Raw genomic sequence first — 8,953 nt, forward strand, 5'->3', positions numbered from 1 at the left:
TTATAAAATACGTACATATAACAACGCTAGACTTTCTTTACGTCCAAAAAATACGAAAAATATTTTGTGTAGCGAATAAATATTTTTTATGTCGATTGACGGAATATAATTTTGAAGTTATTTTAATTACGGTTTTAGCTTATTTATAACGAGGATAGTCTTTATTTATTATTTTCTTTTTGTTATGTTATTTAATATTTTAAACTGTTTAATTTCAGTTATGTGCATGCCTCTTCCAGAATATTTGACTGTCGAAGAAAACTAAGTACAAAAAAAGAAGGCTGGAAAAGGAAGCCGAAAGGCAAAAAACAAGCTGGCGCGTTAAAAAATTATATCCAGAGTTGTACCAAAACAAATGACCACTCTGAGAATCCAATATCAAATCCGGTTATAAAAGAAAATGCGGAATCGTCAGAGAATGATGATGATGACAAACAAATGAACGAAGTTTCTAAACTGTGTTACATGTTTATTTCTAAATATATGCTTTTATTAAAATTTAAATGAAACGATTTGATTTTTTTTTTTTTTTTTGTCTTCAGTCATTTGACTGGTTTGATGCAGCTCTCCAAGATTCCCTATCTAGTGCTAGTCGTTTCATTTCAGTATACCCTCTACATCCTACATCCCCAACAATTTGTTTTAAATACTCCAAACGTGGCCTGCCTACACAATTTTTCCCTTCTACCTGTCCTTCCAATATTAAAGCGACTATTCCAGGATGCCTTAGTATGTGGCCTATAAGTCTGTCTCTTCTTTTAACTATATTTTTCCAAACGCTTTTTTCTTCTTCTATTTGGCGCAATACCTCTTCATTTGTCACTTTATCCACCCGTCTGATTTTTATCATTCTCCTATAGCACCGCATTTCAAAAGCTTCTAATCTTTTCTTCTCAGATACTCCGATTGTCCAAGTTTCACTTCCATATAAAGCGACACTCCAAACATACACATTTGATTTTTATTTAAAATAAAAAATAACTATCTTTATTTAAAAAATATACATATATTTTTAAGAGGGGTCAATCGGTCTTTTTGTCCGGGACGACGTAACCGCTAGAGCAGACGCTGCTCCGTGGCGGAATGTTTGCTTCCTCGAATTTCATCCGGGTTCCGATCACGGTCAGGCATTGAATTTTTCATACTCTATAAAATTCCATTTATACAAACTGTATCACAAAATTCTCCAGGGACTTGCGTATTGCGAGGGTTAGTGATCAGCTATTGTTATTTTATTGCCAAGTCTGAAAAAATAATTTTTAAAATAATTCATTGTATCTCTGTCATTAATAGCAAAATTATCTAACTGATTTTTACTTCCTTGTACGAAGTAAAGAAGTATTGTAATCGCGAAAAATTTCGGATATTTTCAACGAAAATATCCATTATGACCATCCGTGAATCCAGTGTGATTTTAGTTTCGGCGTGACGTTAGTACGTACATACGTATATACCTCGCATAACTTAAAAACGATTAGCCGTAGAATGCTGAAATTTTGGGTTTAAAACGGTTGTAATACCTTTCCTTTTGACTGCAATCGACTGAACAAAAATTGTCCAAAAAAGCCCAAAATCCCCAAAAAATTGTATTTTGGACGTTGTCTTAATTGCAGTATTAAGTCCTAATTGAGAGCTTTACGACGATATATCATGAGTGGTACTTTTATATTCATCGGTTCCAGAGCTATAGCCAAATAAAATTTTAATTAATGAAATATTTGGATCTTAAAAGGGGAAGGCACATCGGTTCGAATCCGACTTCATTAACTTTTTTTTAATTTAAATATATTGATTCATTAATTACACTGATGAACATAATATTTGTTTCGTAACATCCGATGCATGATTTTAGTCTGCGTTTTGATGCTGAAAACGAATATGAACTCAGAATCTTTCTATCACCCGCTATTTTTGAAAATTTTGATTGAAGAATTTTTTTCATTTTTCAACGTATTGTATTTATTAGCTCATTTTTTATCGTTTAACTTTGTTAACATAATTTTAAAGCCATAAATAAACAATACTATACAAAGAACTAAATCGTATAGTCACATATTATGACATTATATCTAATAATGAAGAGTGAGCCTTCATGGACAAGATTTATCATGTCCGTGCAGGTCCGAGAACGTATGAAAATTTTCTGAGTACTTTATTGATGAAAATAATTTGATTTATTGCAGAAATATTGATGAGCTTATATTGCATTTAGGATAAGTTCAAAAACCTGAGGACTGATATCTTTTCATAGATTTCTCCAAGTATATTTTAAATGTGGTTTTACTACACGACGGTATCTTCGATAGCAATCGCTTACGGTATTAATTTGAAAGAGACATACGATGTGATGAAAGACGTTCTTGAAAAAAATAAATTATAAAAACATTTCTGAAACATATGTGGTGATTTGAAAGTTATAGCTACTTTGTTAGGCGTGCAGTTAGGCTATACTAAGTATAAGTGTTTTCTTTCCGAATGGGACAGCCAAGCTAGGGATAAACATTATGTTACCAAAGAAGAAACGAGACAAATTAAGTGAAGGAAAAATTAAAGAAGGAATAATTTTTGGTCCTCAAATAAGAGAATCAGTCAAACAAGATGTATTTAACTCGATGTTAAATAATGAAGAAAGTGCAGCTTGGGCTTCATTTAAAGACGTTTGCAAAAATTTTATTGGCATACAAAAATTCGACAATTATCAGCACACCGTTAATCAACTTCTTATTTCATACAGAGCTATAGTATGTCTCTGAAAATATATTTCCTCCACTCACATCTGGATTTTTCCCGGACAACCTCGGAGATGTAAGTGACGAACACGGTTAATGTTTCCACCTAGACATTTCGCTGATGGAAAGCCGCTATAAAAGATAATGGAATACTAACATGCTAGCCGATTAGTGTTGGAGATTAATTTGGGATGTGCCTGAAGCTTTTTTTTATTAAAGAGAAACATCAGCGAAATCATTCTAACATAGGAAAGCCATGCAAAATTATAAATTTTACAGATTTTATCTATAATTCCCCTTAATTTTTTTGATGCGTAATTTTTTTAAAACTAAACGTAATAGAAAAATTGTATTTACATATCTGTAATGTACGCAAAAAATCGATTCATACTTTATTACAGTTAGAGAAATATTAAAAAAACGTTGTTTTTTTGTCTATCAGTGTTTAAATATTTATTAAAAATATTTTTGCAAATAATCATATTTAAAGAAATAATTTCAATAATAACAATAAAAAAAATCAGAAGTGAAATAGAATTTTATATATTTTTCATTTTAAAAAATGTGTAAATATGGTGTCCACATCAGATTTTTATTTTAAAATTACTACGTAATTTCCAGTTTTTTTTAAATTTTTTAACGGTAAATTTTGTTTTTACAAATTTTCTCGTCACAAAAAATTATTTAAGTTTTGTTTACATTAAATAAGTACTTTTGTGTCAAATGTAGTAATGTAAGCTTTCCAAATAAAATTCGAATTTTAATAATTTTTCTTTGTTTTATTAAAATTAATTCTGAATATAATTAAGAATTAAATTCTTTAAAAATTTATTTTAATAGTTTTATGTGTTTATTACCCGTTTAAGAAAGTTATTGAACATTAAACATAAAAAAACAGGATATTTTACTCCGATTTATTGTTTTTCACACTGCATTTCTCAAAACTTATTACAAATACCATTCTGGGACATAATTTTTCCGATTTTTCAAATAAAAAATCAAAAGAAATCACTAATCAAGAAATCTAAGAAATCACTAAAAATTTCAATACTACCTTATTTCACCGGGATAGCTGAAATCCGAAAGAAATGTTACACTGGCCGTAGCAAAGGAAGCATTTTTAGAATCGAGCTTTTCCAATTATTTTCACGAGTAGACTAGGTTAAGAAAGTCCCAGAAGAACTTCGTGATACACTCTGTACATTCCCACGTACAAACTTTTCAAAGCTTCTGTGGTAAATTAATTCAATAAGAAAATATAGTTATTCAAATAAAAAATTACTTTAAAATTAATTGCGTTAAAATTATTTCACATCTCATTTCGAAAAGTTTGAACAACAAAAGTTTATATATATACAGAGTGTCCCATATAAAACGCAACCCATCAATGACTCATCCATGAAATTTCAAAAGTCAAGCTTACTCCCCTACTCGTTACTGAAATGGACTCGTCCAACATTTGAACACTGCGGCGACGCCGTAGAACACTACCGATAGTAACAACAATGCAATCATAACGTTCAGTGTATTCCTAGAGACAAGATGGCGTTTTCGCTAGATGAACGTGTTTTCATTGTCGAATCGTACTTCAGTACGAAATCAGCGGTTGCAGTGCAAGATTTCTTTCGCCATAAGTACCCAGATAAACCGGCTCCTAACAAAACATCAGTATTAAGGTTAGTCGCAAAAGTTAGAGAGACCGGTTCTGTTAATAACAAAGAACACAAAAAATCTGCTTCAGTATTGAATACAGATACAGTCACTGAAATCAAAGACCGATTACTCCCTTCGCCAAATAAATCGATCAGACGTTTGTCTGCTGAAATTAATTTGTCTAAATCGACAGTTCATCGGGCGACCAAACGATTACCATTACGACCTTATCGCATTCAAACGGTTCATCGACTTCTTGAGCCCGACAAATAAAAACGGCTACAATATTGTCAACGGTTCCGTCGATTTCTACGTGAGGGAATTAACGTTATGGATTCGTTATTTTTCACAGATGAAGCACGGTTTCATTTGGATGGCTACGTAAAAAGCCACAACAGTAGAATTTGGAGTGCTGAAAATCCCCACGTTTATCACGAAAAACAATTACACACGCAGAAGTCGGACGTGTGGTGCGCGATATCGCGCAAGAAAATAATCGGTCCTACTTTTTTCGAGTACACCATTAATGCAGAACGATATCAGGATATTTTATTTCGGTTCATCGTACTCTTGAAAGAGGAAGACAGACTGTTGGCTACAACATGACGGTGCGACATCGCACTACGCAGGTTCAACTTCTGATTTCGTCGAGGAATTCTTTGGTAATCGTGTTATCGGTCGAGGCTTGTGGGCACCAAGATCTCCAGATTTGACTGCGGCGGATTTTTTTCAACGGGGTTACCTCAAAGAAAAAGCCTACAGCAACAAACCACAAACACTTGAACGATTGAAAGTCAATATTGAACAAGCTGGATTATATATCCAGCCACAAACTTTGAAAAAAGGTTGCAAGAAACGCTGTAAAAAGAATTGAAGCTTGTATTCAAGAAGATGGCGGCCACGTCCAACATTTACTCTAAATGTAAGGTAATGGATGGTAATAATAAAAATTACATTTACATATGCCTTTTTATTATTTCAATACCTACCAAATATAAGGTTGGGTTGCGTTTTATATGGGACACTCTGTATTATTGTCTATTTATGAATATTTTCTAATGAAAAATTTAAGAAAAATGAAAATCTGAAGAGCCTTTAAAATCATTTAATTTTTTTAGAGATCTCAGTTTTATCATATTATTTCACGTAACTTCAACATCGTTATTTTTAATATCTCTCTCTCTCTCTCTATATATATATATTTTTTTATAATAACAAATATTTCAGCAAATCATAAATAGTCATTAAAATCAATTTTATAATTCTTGACTTTGAGATTTTATTCAGTTCAATTATTCAAATATATTATTATAAAAGGCGTTTTATCGAATAAATATCTTATATTATCGATTCAAATAAATATTTTCATAAAACATAAATATAAATACATATAGAATGCATTAAAATTTAAAACAATATTTTATTGATTGAATAAATAAACTAAACAAATAAATAACAGTCTTTTTGGATAAATAATATATTTACATTTTACTTAAAAACCCCTTAATATATGTGTACACAAAACCTGTATAATATTATATTGCACATCATATACCAATTGTAATAAAGCCAAAATTAGTTTTGAAGATTAAAAAAGTTTGAACCTAGTTTTAATTTGAGGTAGGTAAATGATTCATACGCATATAATTTTTTAGGAATTGAATATTTCTATTCAAATTTTTAATCTATTTTATGTATTTATTTACAAACGTATAATTATATCGTTTAAATTAAATAAGAAATATTTACACAACATAATACATTTTTCAGACCTAACTTATTTTTTATTTTCAATAAATTATCTTACCGCATAAAAGAAATAATAAATTTACTTAAAATTAATTTTAAAAAAATGTTCTTTTAATAAGAGAAAATTATTCTGCTAATAAGTTTTGAAATAACAAGATATAATTTAGATAAAAATGATTTTTTTTACATTAGTTTAACTTTTTTCTGTAATGCGTACAAAATTTATATTTTATTCTATATTTATCATTAATTTAATATTTTCCTAAAGTTACGTCATTATTTCATAATAGTTATTTATAAGGACGAAAAATTCTTTTTTTTTTTTTTTTTTGTAATAATATTTCAATTAAGATATTAAAAAGGAAATCCTTGATCCTTGCAGATAAGTTGTAGAACTGTTCGTTTCTGTTATTTATTGAATTTTATGTCTACCGTTCCTGAATAATTTATAATTATCACGCATGTAAATAATTTATTTATTCATTCGATCCAGAGTTTCACCCCTCAAAAAAATATGAATAATCTTAAAGTCAAATTTCTTCTTAAGATTTGAATACAAAGTTATTTATTTTTAACAGAATAAAATATTAGATATTACGTGTAGGAATATAAAAAATCTACGCTTATATTTAATATTTTTTTATATATGTATGTATAAAAGTAAATACCTTAAAAAGTTGCGTAGTGCGACGATCGAGCCGTCGGCTAAACAGTCCCCATCGTTACACTAAACTGAACTGAACCCTGCGACGCTCGGTGCACGGACTATCTCTCTGAACTCAAACCATTACAGGATCACAACCACCACTACCAACCCCCTACTCATTTTGCAACCACCCCTTGCAAACATACACACACGCGCGCGCGGGAACACACACATAACCCTACTTATTTTAGGTTTCTCAATATCCCCGCCACATAGTAATACTCCAATCCCACTGTCGTTTATGCCAAGTCGAATTCTCTTCGTTTCTTGTTTTTCACTTAGTTACATACAGTAAGTCTAATTGATAAGAAGTACACTTTGGTAACTAATTTATATATATATATGTCGGAGAATAAAGTACAGTGGAGTATCTTCCGACAAAACGATGAGAATATTCTTTAGAATATCTGTATTTTTAGTAGTTTTAAGAAATGTACTATTACTAGTAATATTTTGTAAAATAAGGTTTAAATTGTTTTATTGCGGTAGGCTTAGGCCTAGGTAGGCACATGGTTGTCAACGTAGTCGGGATCCCAGGACGATAGGGGTATCATAAAATTAATAAGGAAAAGGAAATATGCAGTAGGTATATTATTTGAGAATATGGAGAAAGGGTAGTCTTGCTTTGGGACCCAGATCGAACAGACGTCCTGGTGGTCGCGAATTCGTTATTTCCCTGAGCCTCGGTCTATCGCAAGTTGTTTTAATATTATTTGAATTCTAAATTGAATTAATCTTATATTGTAATTCGTGTGCTACTGAGTTATTGATAAGTGATAATTATCATTTGTAATTATTTCATTGTACGAGTTATCTACTCATTTTTATTAATTGAACTTTATTGTAATCTTATATATTCTCCACTTGTAATGGTGGGAATGAGTGAAGCACAAAACGTTGAATCCCTGACAAATCTCCTCGCCTCTCCGATATATATATATATATTTTTTTTTTTTTTAACTGTTCAATAACTGGGATAGTTTTATAATATTTCCAGTTCCTATATGTTCTGTGCGAATTAATATTTTAAGTTTATATTATCTAAGTATTTTGCTAAAACAAAAAATAAAACGAATAACTGCACGAAATGATTTTAGATATCAAAATAAGTAAAAATATGTTTCTAGTATAAATATATCGGAAAGCGAATCGATTTCAATTTTTACTTTTACTAGAAGTTTTTATCACAAGAATTAATTGAAATGTTCTATTAAAACCTAAATATTAACCCGGATCGTTTTAAAAAATTCATGCGCAGTTTTGTGCAACAAGACCGACTTTTCGTTAATTAATTTTTTGGAATTTTTTTGCGCGGTAAATATACAAAACACGAATTAAATTAGAAAAGTAAAAGAGGTATATTTTTTTAAATTTATTTAATATAATAATATATTTTCTGTTTATAAAAAAATTAAATTATTATAACCGTAATTTGGTAAAATTATTAAAAATAACGAGTAGACCTCACACGCAAGCGTCATGTTTAAACTCTGTTATCACTGTGACACTCTGCATAAAAATACACCGCTAAAATTCCAGCTTAACCTCAAATCGAAGTTATGTTGTCTGTTGTCGACCTTAAATTGAGCATACCTGAAGAAAGACTCGACCGATCTTCATCAAATTTCCAATTGCACAACTTCAGATACACAACTATAGCGCATCGACTAAATTTCAATGAAATCGATCAGGTAGTTTTAGAGATTTTCAAGCCACAAATTTTATACGTAGGCCTAATTTTCTTTTTGTTTAACCTCCGGGACCGCCGTATTAGGTATTGCTTTAGAGAATGAGATGAATGATTTGTAGCGCGTGTGAAAATGCCATTCCTGACCGGGATTCGAACCCCGGACAAATTATAATAAAATTATAAAATTTATAATTAAATTATAATAATTTAAACAATTTTTAGCAAAAAAATGTTCAGTCTGTTTTATATTTTTTCACTCGGGCTAGAGACCTCGGGGGCACAGGTTGGCCCAAGCGAATCTCAGAGCCGACCCAGGATTTCCCGGGACCACGCAGCCTGGGTACCAGAGCTGGCTTCTCTTGCCATTATCATGTAAACATACTGGAATAATATTTAAAGAGCTTCATATTTCAAAAGTGAGAAATA

The sequence above is a fragment of the Lycorma delicatula genome, chromosome 12 (assembly GCF_047948215.1).
Source record: "Lycorma delicatula isolate Av1 chromosome 12, ASM4794821v1, whole genome shotgun sequence".
Lineage (NCBI taxonomy): Eukaryota > Metazoa > Arthropoda > Insecta > Hemiptera > Fulgoridae > Lycorma > Lycorma delicatula.